Source organism: Carcharodon carcharias, chromosome 14 (assembly GCF_017639515.1).
Source record: "Carcharodon carcharias isolate sCarCar2 chromosome 14, sCarCar2.pri, whole genome shotgun sequence".
Lineage (NCBI taxonomy): Eukaryota > Metazoa > Chordata > Chondrichthyes > Lamniformes > Lamnidae > Carcharodon > Carcharodon carcharias.
In genome coordinates, this window is record NC_054480.1 from 133,074,847 (window position 1) to 133,090,250 (window position 15,404).

General features: G+C 42.2%; 1 long non-coding RNA gene across 1 annotated transcript in view; it reads left to right on the forward strand.

Moving 5' to 3' along the window:
• The window catches only part of LOC121286772, a 55,656-nt gene that overhangs the window by 4,991 nt on the left and 35,261 nt on the right, over window positions 1–15,404 (forward strand). The window contains exon 4 of the long non-coding RNA XR_005945049.1: window positions 1,089–1,266. This is a non-coding gene — a long non-coding RNA (uncharacterized LOC121286772). The remainder of the gene's footprint in view (window positions 1–1,088; window positions 1,267–15,404) is intronic.

A 15,404-nucleotide genomic window follows, 5' to 3' on the forward strand; every position in this document is an offset into this window, starting at 1 on the left:
TCTCTACATATACCCACCCAACCATCCTTCTCCCTCATGTACTTACCTATCTTTCCCTTAAATGCATCTATGCTATTTGTCTCAACAACACCAAATGGTAGCAAGTTCCTGAATTTCTTATTGGATTTATTATGGTTATCTTATATTTATTGTAACTATCTTATATGCATCAGCTGCTATAGATATATTCTACAAAAAGCCTTTGGTGAAACCATTAGTAAACTGAAGTACACTATAGTGCTTGTCTTAGTGTCTTAGACAGTAGCTCTTCTGTCAACCGTTATTGGCTATAAGCAACATGCAAAATGTTTACCGCACTGGCAAAGTCAGGTAATCAGAATGAAAGGTTTCTTAGCTATCCATGTTTTCTGGGATTACCGTTCCTGTTCAAGTGTTGTACATCATTCCTTTCAATCATCTGGGTTGTTAGGGGAACATTGAATTGAGCCTCCCAGCCTGTGGACTGTTATTAGGCCAACAGCGATGAGGTCACCAGTCTTCACAGTCGGTTCAGATATAGTGTGTTATCTGTCAATGCTGTAAATTACAATGGCCCAGATTTTGCAGTCAGTGGCAAAGTCATTGTTCACTATGTTAAAGCTACCCACAGACTTTTTGTGGGCTTTTGAGCAGCAACACGTTATCATTGGGCATTTGATCCAGTGTGGTGCCCTCTACAGGGGATCTGTAGCAAGTCTGAGCAGGGAAAGCAACAGTGAAGCTCCTCAACCAATTAGATTGAAGAATCCTCCCTGAAAGATACAAAGTCTAAACCAGGAAGTATAAATTAGAACATTTAATTTTCTATAAAAAATCATGTACAGAAAGTGAAATCAAGGAAAGGAAAGATGAAATCAACAGAGAGATACAAGAGACAGAAAGAAACATAAAAATAAATGTTAATTTCTATCTTTGTTAAAATCTCTAACAATAATTAAATTCTGAAGGAATAGACTCTACACTTGTAAAATTAAAATTTCAGTGCCAGAGATGTTATTTGGCAGTAACTATGACATCACAGTTAAAAATTCACTTATGTCTGAATTCATCAACCTGAAAATTTTCTATCATGTTCTGTTGTTAACTAGTTAAGAACAGCAATTTCATGTCCTAGCATGGATTTTAATGCTAAGTCTATCAGCAAGAGCCCAGCGTAGTGAAGATACTGAAGGAGTATGGCAACTTGGACAGCAATCTCAGCATTTCCACATTTAACTGCACATGTACAGACTCCAGAAGTCCTTACTCAATTTACTCCAAAATACAGTGAGTACTGTTAGCCTTACTATAATTTTCATTGCAAAGTCCAGGCTAATATTTGATCTTGTATTTGAATTACTTGAAAATGAAAAGAATTGCAGAGCCTATGGGGAAAGAGCACGGGTATGGGTCTAATTGGTTACCTCTTTCAAAGAGCCAGCATGGACATGATGGGCTGAAAGGCCTCCTTTTGTTCTGTGTGAATCTATGATACCAAATGTACAAGAAAGCAATAAAAAGCAGCAACTGGGAGGAGAGGGACAATGAGCTAAACAGTCAAAAAGTTGCATAGCAGCTGGCAGAGTCTGCCAAGTTAACTGCTGTATTAAAATCATGTTTTTGGAAAGTGGAGGGGGAGATTGGCCTTTACAAGAATACATTTTATAATTCTGCATCTAATTCTGGGTAAGATTGTAAACATTTCCACTTATGTGCCATTCCTGATTGAACCACTGGGTAATACCGCTGAATATGAAGACCAGTATTATTTCACAGTGATATCGATTTTCATCAGTCATCAGCTTGCAGGAGTCTGCTTTCTGAAGGGTCCCAGTGGAACAACAACAACACCAACAAGTTATGTTCATATAATGCTTTCATGTAATAAAATATCTCAAGGCACTTTGCAGGAGCAATATAAAGCAAAATTTGACACCAAGCCACATAAGGAGATATTAGGGAAGATGAGGGCCAAAAGCATGGACAAAAACTTAGGTTTGAAGGAGAATCTTAAAGGGTGAAAGAGAGGTAGAGAGTTGGAGAGGTTTAAGAAGTGAATTCCTGAGCTTGGGGCCCAGGCAACTGAAGGCACAGCCGCTAATAATAGAGTGATCAAAATCGGGGATGCTCAGAAGTGGATAAATGCAGGTAGCTCGGAGGGTTGTGTGGCTGGAGCAGGTTATAGAGATAGGGAGGGGTGAGACCACAGAAGAATTGGAAAACAAGGATGTGAATTTTAACTCGAGGTGTTGCTCGACCGGGAGCCAGCATAGGTCAGTGAGCACAACAGTGTGAAGGGTGAACAGGACTTGGTGCAAGTATGGACACCGGCAGTAGAGTTTTGGATGACTTCAAGTTTACAGAGAGTAGAATGTGAGAGGTTGGCCAGGAGTGAGTTGGAATAGTCAAATCCAGAGGCAACAAAGGCATAAACTCCACCCACATGCTGAGCACTTCCGGTATGGAACTACTTGCACAACTATAACTTAAAGGGATCTTGTCTATCCACATTCCCTAAGTGCATTTTCAAGGGAGATTGAGAGATGCACACTCTACTTCCATTGTTTCCTAGGAGCAGAAACCAAACAACAGTACATCAAAATACAGCGATAGTGATTCACTGAGAACTATTACTATAATGGGTATGGAGAATTTGCCAATATGTTCCCCACATTTACACCATCCATTCTTATCCCAGACTCCCAGATTGTCCATATCAGGAAAATGACACTGAGTATTTTCCATTACCACAAATGTCAATGGAGAAGGCACCACTTATAATGTATTTAAGTGCACAGGCTTTTTCGGGCATTTCGATAAGTGTTTAGCCCTGTTGAAAAGACTCTGCTGATTTGAAACAAAGTCAGATCTTCATTCATCAGGTCGAAGACTTCACTTTCAGGCTGCCTCCTGTTGTGGTTAATAGTGCAAGCAGCTGAATAAAGCTGCCCGAGGTTTCCATCAGCCATTCATCCTGTAAACGTGTTAGAAAATATACCAAGGGCAGAATTTTACGGCTTCTCCCGCCGGCATGATCTTCCCGTACCGCAAGAATTGATGGACTTTTCAACGGCTCACCATATTCACCAGCTCCGCCCCACCACAATGGGGCCCGTCAACTTCCACCTCAAGTTTAAGTCATCCCAGGTCCCCCAGCGGTTGGGGAGGCTTCTTGCACCCCTGGAGTTATTTCATTGCATGGGTTTAAACTACTCAGTGTGCACGGTAGGCAAATTGCTTCACCACGAGCCCGCCCAGTAAATGTGGCGGAGGCTGTATTTATAATCTGAGTTTAGGGGTAATAGTGAGAGGCCAACTACATGCAGGAACGCATGAGCCATTCTGCCAGAGGCAGTAGATTTTTTTGAGTGCTGTCTTCATTACTGCCTGAAGTGAGAATTTTACAATAAACTAGGCGACCTCCCCTGGCACTGCTATTTGCTTGCGATGATGTAACTGTCTTTAACCTAGCTGGCCTCTCCCTTTTAATGTGCCATTGAGAAGAGGGATCCCCATGAGTCATCGTCTTAAAAGGCAAGAGACTGAACCTACAGACAGTTAACTGTTGAAGGATGTTACTGCAGATTAGCTGCCGTTATACATCCCTCATTCCTGTCCTTGGGGAGAAGCCAGGTTAACGAGGTCAGAAAAACCACTAGGAAATCGCTGGTTTTCTTCTTTTGACACTTTGAAGTGTAACAGCTGCACATTAGACGTCAGGTTTTCTATTCTAGTGGATCTTCAGTGGCGTCACTCACAATATATTGGGTGATACACTGTCTTAACCAGACAATGCAACATGATGGCCAGTGTAATATTCGGAAGAGAAAATAATCTATTATTGATACACATTAAATAGTTGGACATGGTGGCTTACTAAATCTCATTTTTTTAAACATACCTTAATAAGGAAAAAATGTTTAATGATATTGTGGTGTGGAAAATAAGTTACTGTGAACTAAGTATGATAGCAAGGAATATTTATGAATGCTGATTAAACATACTAATGTGGTAGATTGATGAACAAATATTCCTTTAATCCTACAAAGTCCAGATCTTAAACAGAGACACAAGTCCAAGTTTCACTGACGTTCAGTCAAGGAATTTTGTTGCACTTGTTAATACTAGGCTGCAACTCAGCACCATCCAGCAGACTAAAATTGGTTCTCGTCTATAACTAGTTGAGGTATTGGTAAAGATATATCATTCAATCAATATTTGATTACATAGCTTTGTCAAATCACAAATTACTAATACTGCTGGTATGATAACAACACTGTGTGTCCATTCATGCCTTTAGCACAATAAAGTGTCCCAAGGCACTTCACAGGGTCATTCTGAAAGAAAATTTGACTCCAAGCCACCTAAGGAGGCAGATGACCCAAAGCTTATAGTCAAAGAGGTAGTTTTAAGGAGCGCCTTAAAGGAGGAAAGAGAGGTAGAAAGGCAGAGAAGTTTAGGAAGAGAATTCCACAGCTTAGGGCCTGGACATCCGCAGGCATGGCCATCCGAAGGTGGAGAAATTAAGATTGGGGATGCTCAAGAGGCCAGAATTGAAAAGCATAGATATCTTGAAGGGTGGGAATGGAGGCAATTAGAGAGATAGGGAGGGGCAAGGCCATGAAGGAATTTAAAAAGAAGTATGAGAATTTTAAAATCGAGGTGTTGCTTAACCTGGAGCCAACGCAGGTTAGCAAGCTCAGGGGTGATAGATGAAAGGGACTTGGTGCAAGTTGGGACTCGGGCAACAGAGATTTGGACATCCTCAAGATTACAAAGGATAGAATGTGGGAAATCAGCCAAGAGAGCATTGGAATTGTCAAGTCTAGAGGTAACAAAGCAATGGATGAGATTTTCAGCAGCAGATGAGCTGAGACCAGGTAAAGTCGGGGGAATAGGTGGTCTTAATGGTGGCACAGATATGTGGTCAGAAGCACATCTTGGGATCAGATATGATACCAAGGCATGATAGTATTTGACAGTTAATATTTGATTGGTAACATGGTGGAAAACATTTGTGTCATTGCTATATTCATGAAGCCTAATTAAGAAGTTTATGGATTTGGGAATGCTAAGCTGCAATTCTATTAGCATATATTAAGAGAGCATTGTTATCTGGAACAGTGTTCTTTTTGCCAAGTTTGTTGCTAGCGATCTATGCAATGATGTATTATATGACTCAATGGTTTCACAGAGTATGCCTGATAAAAATTAAATTCAAAAAGTCTTAGCCCCTTCTTCCCCCTCCTCAACCCCGTGATTTGTACTGTCATGAACTAAGCACAACAGCCAATTTCAGAAGACAATCCTTTGCTTCCTCCTCATTATTTCCTCAGTGGTTGGCAATGTGCCCTTTTGGTAAACAACTCCTACAGTAAGCAGCATGCCCTTTCTACTGCAGCCCATGAGGTGACTCTGTGCCACAAGTTCTATTCACAACAAAACTAGACTGGACAATACAACAGTTGACATAATGTTCTTTGTATGATCTCCTGTTGTGTCCATTCACAGGCATGTTGCCCTGTGTTGAACTCTGCCATACAACTGTGAAATACTCCTGGTTCTATCCCCCAGCCTGTGCTGAGTTGGCTGATCTCAGCTGTGAAGGCAGCAATGATGCCAGAATTGTTCTTAGTAACTTCAGTCTTGGAGGGGTGAGAGGAGAGGGGGGGGGGGTGGCATGGGAGAAAGAGAGAGGAAATAAGAGCAATGGTTGTTGCTCTTGTTTGCCATTTGGTGCTTTTATGACCTAGACCTTTGTGTACAGGGCACGATTTCAGAGTTTGCAGATGATACAAAACCTGGAAGCGTTGTGAATTGTAAGGATAGTGTACTTCAAAAGGACAGAGACAAGTTGGTGAATGGGTGGATAGGTGGCAAACGAAGTTCAACGTGGAGAAATGATTCATTTTAGAAGGAAGAACATGGAGAGACAATATAAAATAAAGGGTAAAATTTTACAGGGGGCTCAGGAGCAGGGGGGCCTGGGTGTATATGTGGATAAGTCGTTGAAGATGGCCGAACAGTTTGAGAGTGTGGTTAATAAAGTACACAGTATCCTAAGCTTTATTGATGGGGATATAGAGTACGAGAGCAAGGAGGTTATGTTGAACTATAAAACACTAGTTGGAGTATTGCATCCAGTTCTGGGCGCTGCACTTAAGTGAAGGTATTGGAGAGAGTGCAGAAAAGATTCACGAGAATGGTTCCAGGGATGAGGAGCTTCGATTATGAAGATAAACTGGAGCAGTTAGGACTGTTTTCCTTGGAGAAAACAAGGCTGAGAGGAGATTCGATAGAGATATTCAAAATGATGAGGGGTCTAGACAGAGTAGATAGGGAAAAACTGTTACCACTTGTGAAAGGATTGAGAACAAGAGGACACACATAAAATAATTGGCAAAAGAAGCAAAAGCGATTTGAGAAAATACTTTTTCATGCAGCGAGTGGTTAAGGTCTGGAATTAACTGTCTGAGAGTGTGGTGAAAGCAGGGTCAATAGAAGTATTCAAAAGGGAATTAGACTGTTAGCTGAAAAGAAAGAATGAGCAGGGTTACAGGTAGAAGGTGTGAGAATGGTACTAAGGGAATTGTTTGTTCAGAGAGTGGTGCCGACACAATGGGCTGAATGGCCTCCTTCTGCGTTATAGCAATTCTGTTATTCTATAGTGCCCAGTGTTAGAAAATACCTATCTGTAGACACTGGGTGAGGACAGGATTGTGCTTCACTAATGATCTCACTAATCAACAGTGGCTCCTGCAGCCAAATACCTCAATTTTAAATTTCTCAGCCCATGTTCAAATTCTTCCATAACCTCGCCCCTTGCCATCTCTGTAATCTCCTACAGCCCTCCCCCAATGCAGCATTCCTCCAACTCTGATCCCTGGCGCAAACCCCACTTTCTTTGCCCTCACATTATTGGCCATGCCTACAGTCATCTAGGTCCTAATTCCTTGAATTTCTTCCCCAAATTCTCGGCCTCTCTACCTCTCTCTCCCCCTGTAACATGCTGCTTAAAACTTACCTCTCTGATTGCGCTTTTGGCCTTGTATCCAAATGGACTGAATTTCATTGCGAGCTTTGGGTTCTCGAATTAAGTGAGGCGGGTCCGCTCCTGACGCTGCTGCTTTAGTCAGACGGCCGGCAGCCCTGAAGCTACAGCAGCCCCACTGGGAGTGGTGGGTGCTGCTGAGGCAGATGGGAGACCTTTGGACCACCACAATATGGAGATGCCATCGGACAGGTAAGTAAAAATTAAAACGTAGGATGGCTGAGGGCAGGAACCATGCTGATTATAGGAGAAACCCATCTGGGGCGAACGTTACAGCTGCAGGTGCTTCCTTCCCTTCCAGCAGGCCCCTCCTTGGGCCATGGAGCCTCTGGCTACTGCAGGGGGTACCTCCATGAAGTTGGCATCCTCCCCAAGCTGGCAGTGGGGGAAGAGTGGGGGGGATGGTCGGGCCCGCCATTAACAAAATGGCCCAGTAAGGTGGCCCCTAATTGAGGCTTTAAGTACGCAAATTGGTTGCCCGTTCGTGGAGTGGCCAGCTGATACACCTTGCGGCCCATTGCTGGAAGACAGAGTCAGGCAGCCATCCTGACATAGCTTCCTACTATTATACCAGCCCCACCCACCTCCACTCCCACCATTCGGGGGCCAGTAAAATTCAGCCCAAAATACCCATCTTTGGCTTGGTGCCAACATTTGTCTGATTACACTCCTGTGCTATATAAATACAATTGTTGTTCCTGTGGCCAACAGCCAGCTTACACAGAGTGTTTAAGATTTCACATGGATGTCTTGTCAGCAGTTTGTTGAGACTTAAGGATCCTGGTTGCACACTTGTTGTGGGCCGAGTTGGTACAATACACAGAGTTGATCAGCAGACACTTCTTAGATGCAACACATTCAGTTTATTTACAATGGTACTCAGCAGCTACACTTGTGTGCTTTCAACTCAAACCCTGTCTCCATACTTTTGACCACTAACTACAGACTACTGACTATAGAGGTAGCCCACACTACTCCTCTACTGGTTACACAAGATCATGTGATCTTCCTTTAACACATCCTTCTTTAAGGTATACTACACATTACATAAAACCATAATTAGCACATCCCTCACCTTTTTACTCAGAAGCACATTTTACATTTACAAGTACAATTTTCTCAAAATAGCAAATTATTTACACAGATAAGTAACCTACAAATTCAGTCTTTCTGGGGCTTTCCTTATGTATGTAGAATGTCTCAGCTCTACAGCTTCAGATGCTTTGTCAGGAACCTCCTTTTCTGGAGTTATCCGAACATCAGGTTCTTTGGAGGGCACCTGAAAATCTGTTTCCTCAACTCTGGAAGGTGCAACAGACACATCAGACACATCTGTACTAGGTTGAGCTCTCTCAACAGGAAACGTTGGCCTGGTCATGAACAGTAGTAGAATAATTTCTTGGTGATTTGTTTCTCTCTTCCTTAGATGACCCACATGTCTCTGTATGACTCGACCTTCCACCTTCATGTGGTAAGGTAGAGGTCCAGTCACTGCACTTATTTCACCCGGTAACCACTTTGGTCCTTCTCCAAAGTTCTTCACGTATACTGTCTCTCCCACTGTAAACTTTCTGTCACGACTATGCCAGTTGGTCTAGTTTTCTGACTTCCTTGATTCCTTTCCACCTTCCCCCCCACCCCCACCCTAAATTCAGCATTATTAAGCTCAGTCTCACCCTGAGTGAGTGTTTCAACAATAATTCCAGAGGTATGACATATGTTGTCGTGTGAGGGATCGTCCTATAATGGAAAAGAAAGTGTGCTAGCTTGGTTGCTATGTAATCCCCAGTTAACCTTTGCATGCCTGACTTGAACGTTTGAACTGCTCTTTCAGCCAATCCACTTGAGGAAGGGTGGTACGGTGAAGTTTTTACATGAGTGATACCGTTGAGGCTGATAGGCAGCTGAAACTCACACTCGCAAATGCTGTGCCATTATCAGATACGACCACTTCTGGTAGTCCGTGAATGGCAAAACTTTGACATAGCTTCTCAATTGTAGCAGAAGACATTGGTGACTTCACCTCAAATATGTCCATCCATTTTGAGTGGGTATCAACATTGTTCCCATGTAAGGCTCCACATAGTCAACGTGTAATCGTACCTTCCTGGCCGCACCTAAGGGTGTATCGGAGCTGTTGAAGGTAACTTTTGCAATTGTTGACACTGCACACAACTCTTCACTAAGCTCTCTATTTCTCTATCCATCCCAGGCCACCATAGATAGCTGCGTGCCATGGTCTTCATTCGGGATATTCCTGGATATGCACTATGTAGTTCAATCAACAAAGGCTTTCATTCTTTGGAGGAACAATCACTCATGCTCCCCAAAATAAGATACCATCCTGGCTCATTGTTTCATGTCTTCTGTTAAAGTTTCATTTCATCAGATACAGGCTCTTGTGACCAACCATGAAGCACTTGTCCTCGTACTTTGGGTAAGACTGGGCCTTGACTTGCCCAGTCTCTGATCTGCCTAGTATATACCGGCGATGAATCTAAGAAATTTAGCAATAAACTAGTTCTTGTGGAACTGGGACATCCTCATATTTTTCTTGTAAGGGCAAACGACTCAGTACATCAGCATTTGCAATTTGATTTCCAGCCCTATGGATGAAAGTATACTCGTATGCTGCTAGGATCAATGCCCATCATTGTATTCTTGCTGAGGTGATGGGTGGTATAGCCTTGTCCTTGATGAACAATCCGAACAATGGCTTGTGCTCTGAAAAGATAGTAAAATGACAGCCGTGTACATACTGGTGAAATTTCTTGACACCAAAGATAATTTTCAGGTCTTCTTTTCCTATCTGCAAGTATCTCTTTTCCGCTGAGGTGAGCGTTTTTGATACATATCCTATCGGTCATTCCATGCCATTGTCCATTCGATGAGAGAGCACTACTCCCACTCTGTAGGGAGATGCATCACATGTCAATACCAATTCTTTCCTCTAGTCATAATGGTCTCAACCATAGTAGATTAGACGAGTGCAACAATTGTTTCACCTTTATGAAAGTTTCTTTCTGTGGTGCCTGCCAAGACCAACATTGGTTCTTCTTGAGTAGATAATGCAGGGGTGCCAGTTCTATAGACAAATTGGGTAAGAACGGCCCACAAAACTTTTTCATTCCTCAGAATGATTTGAGCTCCGAGGCGTTCTTTGGCGCAGGTGCCTCTCTTAAGGATCTTACTTCTTCCCCAACCAGGTAGAGGCCCTGTGAATCTACCCAGTGACCCAAATAGATTACCTCCCTCGCTTGGAACATGCACTTATCTTTTTATAAATGCACTCCAGCCTGCAAGAAATGTTGTAAGACTTCTAAGTTTGCCAAATGCTCCTTTTCAATGAATCCTGTCACCAGAACATCATCTAAATAAACTACAATGTGGGGCAGTCCCTGCTGTAAACTTCCCATTGTTCTCTGGAATATGGCGCAAGCTGAGGAGATGCCAAACAGCAAACGGCTATATTGGTATAACCCTTTGTGTGTATTAATTGTGACAAGTTCCTGGGAGGCCTTCTCTAACACCAACTGTTGATAAGCATGACTCATATCAAGCTTCATGTAGGCGGTTCCACCTGCCAGCTTGGCATACAGGTCTTCGATTTTTGGTATGTGGTGTCTGTCCAGCTTAGCCAGTTTATTAACTGTCAATTTGCAGTAGACACAAATTGGTCAGGTTTAAGGACAGGGACTATTGGTGCTGCCCGTTCTGAGAACTGCCCAGGTTGCATAATGCCCAGTTTCTCTAATCTGTCCTGTTCAGTATCGACATTTTCCCGATGTGCATGAGTGCCGGTCTTGTCTTCATGAATCGGGGGAGTTGCCTCTGGATCCACATGAAGTTTTGTTTGTAGCCCCTGGATCTTCCCAAGTTCGTCCTTGAAGACTGAGATATATTTTTGTAGAAGCTCTGGTAACCCTCTTGCTCTCAGCTGGAAAATTTCAGCCCATTCTAACTTAATCTCCTTTAACCAGTATCGTCCAAGGAGGCTTGGCCCTTCGCCTGCTACCACCATCAAGGGTAGTTTTACCAATTGGCTTCCATAATGGCCAATAACTCTGCTTATGCCTTTGGCTTGGATGTCTTCATCCATGTAAGTTTTTAATTTGGCACCAGTTTCTTCCAAATTTAATTTCTGTTCACCATAATTCAGATATTTGAAGGTGTGCTCACCAATTACTGTAGTGAAAGCTCCTGTGTCCACTTCCATTCCAATAGGTCTGTCATTTACCTTCACGGTTACATATGTTGGTTCTGTCTTTCCAAACGTCAAATTAATTAACGAATAAACCTCTGAATTTGCTGCTTCAGGCTCTTCTACATTGTAGATCTCACAGGTTTTTTTCTTTTGTTTGAAAGGCTGCCTCATTCTTTCCTTGCACTGTTTCATTATGTGTCTGTTTCGACGACAATAAAAACATTCAATTTTTTTTAAACTGCCAATCGTTACAAGGTTGCTTGTTTCCACCTCTGTTCCTTGCTCTCACTGGTAAGTAATTTCTTCTTATTTTTCTGCTAGTGTTGGCTGTTTCCCGCTTCAGAGTCTTACATTTTTGCACCCCTTTAGGCTGCAGCTTCCTGCCCAACATGAAGGACGATGTCATTTTGCACTCCCTGTATGGCTTCTGAGTCCCTTACTGTGCTTTCCATGGCCAGTGCTATCTCTAGCGCCTTCTTAAAATCCAAATTTGTTTCGGACAGTAATTGCTTCTGAATTGTGTCCTCATTCACACCGCACAATAAACAATCTCTGAGCATGTCATTTAAAGTCGTACCAAACTCACAATGTTCCATTATCTGATTCAGACTTGCCACATAACAAGCAACTATCTCCCCCGTGGTTCTATTTCCTGAGTTAAATTTGAACCATTGCATTGTTCCCAAGGGCTTTGGATGGTAATGACCCTTCAGGAGGTCCACCAATTCATCAAAAGTTTTCGAATCTGGGATGCCATCAAACCATAGGCTATATTCGCACACGCAGATAAGATGGTCACTCACCTCTTCTCTTCCCCCGTCATGTCAATCGCTTGGAAAAAGAACGTGAGGTGTTCAATACAATGAGACCAATCGTCCGCGGCTGGATCGAAAGGATCAATTCTTCTGAATTGTGGCATTCTGTGAGGAGATTGCTTCAACGATTAGGATGGAAATTCTACTTACAATTATCATGTGAGCTACAGCCCAATTTTGTTTCTCTTGATTTCTTCGGTTAATTTATTTTATTCTCGAAGCCAGTTTATTGTATCTTCACTTTATCCTCGCTTTTTCCTTGGTTTTTCCTCGTTATCAGTTTGTAGTCAACAGTTTGTTGTGGGATGGCCGAATTGGTACATGTTATGGCACAGCCGATGATAAATGCTGAGTTGTTCAAATTCCAAAGGGAAACTTGAAACAACCGCCACAGCTTGTTTTGCAGTTTATATAAATTTTGAGATGTATTCCTTGTATTCAGTAGTAATAAGACCACAAAATCTTATAGGTTTTACAAAACTAGATTAAACATTTATTAATAAGAGAAATGATTTTTAAATACATACATAGATCTACAAATTACTACTATGATAACTTCTAAATCCCCTACTTAATCTCACTCCCAGTTACACTTTCGTTAAGGCAACAGTAAGACACATAGATTTTGAAAGACCCAGGCAAAGAAACATGATACCTTGATCAAGTTCAATTCAAAGTGTGTTTTGCCAACTTCAGTTCTTTGAAAACAACAGCTTGAGGTATAGATGCTGCAGGCTTTTCACACTTTTACAATCTTAAAATACCTACTCTTATACACAGCCTTCACTCCTTTACACATACTTTCCCCTTTGAATACAAATTACCATTGTTTCACTATGTCTTTGGACTTTATCTTCATGATAATAAAAACCTCTCATAGCACAAAGTTTTATCAGTAATCTTTGGGAAAAATAAACACACTATAGCTAAACTTCGCCAGGCTAGGTGACACTTTCACCGCTCTTTTGAAAACAATCTAATCTGGTTTATTTAAAAATGCAAATATCCTTCCCTTCTAAACTTCCCCCACGTTTACCATGTTTACATCAAAGCCTTCAGACCGGTGCCTTTAATCCAATTCAATCTCTCACACACATGGACCCATCCCATATTACTCTATTTTATAATAAACTCCAATAACATAATGAGAATTATTATATCTTCTTGACAGTACAGTATACAAAGTTGATTTGCAGATACTTCTTAGGTGGAACACATTCTGTTTATTTACAAAGATACTCAGTAGCTACATTTATGTGCTTTCAACTCAAATCCTGTCTCCATACTTCTGACTACTAACTATAGACGACTGACTACAGAGGTAACCCACGCTACCCCTCAATTGGTTCCATAAAACTATGTGATCTTCCTTTATCACATCCTCCTTAAAGGAATACTACACATGACATAAAACCAAATTTACCACAATGTCCATTTAAATACGGTACGGGAGACTGAATGTCACCTGTGGGGACATTGCCCCAGCTTCAGTCACACCTCCAGGAAAGGAAGAGAGACAGGAACAGAATATTTCATTTGTAAGCAACATTGGTGCAGATTTTCAAGGATAAACATTGCTTGATTGTGGTAGAATTCAGTGTCCAGTAATGTTCCAGGACAATAATTATGTAATCAGCAAGCAATTTTTCTGGCTTTCTTAAGCTTCAATCTCTGGCAGAGGGCAAAAAAAAGGCAGACAATTATTTAATCATAAGTTGGGGAAGAATTATTTGGTTTATTGCAGATTCTTAGGGCAGTATTAGATAACAAGAAGATAACAGGAATGCTTAATGAAAGAAAGGAAGAGAGACTTATGTGGTTATGAACATGTGTTATAGTTTGTTTTTAATGTATTAAATGAAACTATATTTTGACTAGGTATGTGTAGGCTTGATGCACATCTGTTTTGAATGAAGAAATATAACCCCTTTGGCCTACTCCTGCATTATTGACCTCAGCAGGGCTCTCATCTGCAGTTTTGTTATTTTCATGTTGCATCTATGTTGTATTAAAATTCTTTGTACAGCCCACACTACCAGGAAGGGTCACACTTGCTTCCCATAACACTCTTCCCCTTACATTTTTCCCATAACTTTGTTGACTGTGTAACAATGCTTCCTCTAGCACACCAATTGATAAAGCTTCATCTTACTATTCTCGCCTCTCAGTCAGAAGGGTCAGGTTCAAGCCCGACTCCAAACACTCGAGCATGAAATCTAGGATAGCACTCCAGCGCAGTAACTAGTAAAGGACAGCTGCACCGTTGGAAGTGGCGTCTTTTGGATGAGTCGTTAAACCAAGGCCCCGTCGGCCCTCTCAGGTGGATATAAAAGATCTCATGGCAATATTCCAAAGAGAGTTGAGGAGTTATCCATGGCGTCCTGCCATTAGTTATCCCTCATTCAACGTCACTGAAAAAAAGAGGTTATCTGGCTATTGTCACATTATTGTTTGTGGAGCTTACTGTGTGCAAATTGGCTGCTGTGTTTTCTACATTACAACGTGGTTATATTTCATAAGTACTTCATTAGTTGAAAAGTGCTTTGGGGTATTCTGTAACCTTGAGAGGTCCTATATAAGTGCAAGTTTAACATTCCATTAAGAAAACTGGTCATGGTGATAGATCAGGTTGAAACACTCCCCTGCTGTCTCTGTAATAAGAACATTAAGCAAACGCCACAAAGTAAGTGATAATTTTTTGCATACCCAGCAGTGACTATTGTTCCGCAGACACATAAGGTGGAATTTTCGGTGCCTGTAGGCAACAGACGTCAACGTGGGCGTGAGTGGACAATATGGCAGGAATGCCAAAAATCAGTTTGCAATCATCCGCTCCACTCATCAATCGCGGGCTGCCTTTCCCACCACTGGACATCAGGAACTTCATTTTAATACATCTGCATATCATTATAAGCCCTGCTCGCCAGAATCATCCCCCCCCATCCGGGCACATTGGCAGGATTGCATGCCAATGTGTTTCACAACCATACATAAGGGACATGCACCTGGCGAGCTGCACTTTGCTTGGGACTTTGAGGTTTGTTTGCCTACCTTGCTTCAGGCAGCACTCATCAGCACCAGGCTTCACAGGCAGGACCACATCACTTTTAGGGGGGCTCACAGGCAAGTCTCTGCTTACCGGACCAGCCGTAAGGCTTTTCAACAGCTGCAGGGCTAGGGCTTGATTGGGGGAGGGGAAGAAGTGGCCTCAGGCAAGGGAAGAGGCTGCAGGGTGAGGGCTGTACTGTCGAAGGGGGGTATATCAGGGTGTGTGTAGGGACACAAGTTGACGTGTGCAAGTGGCCTCAAGATGGTGAGGGCTGAGGATGCAGTGTCCAAAGGAGATGAGGCCAGA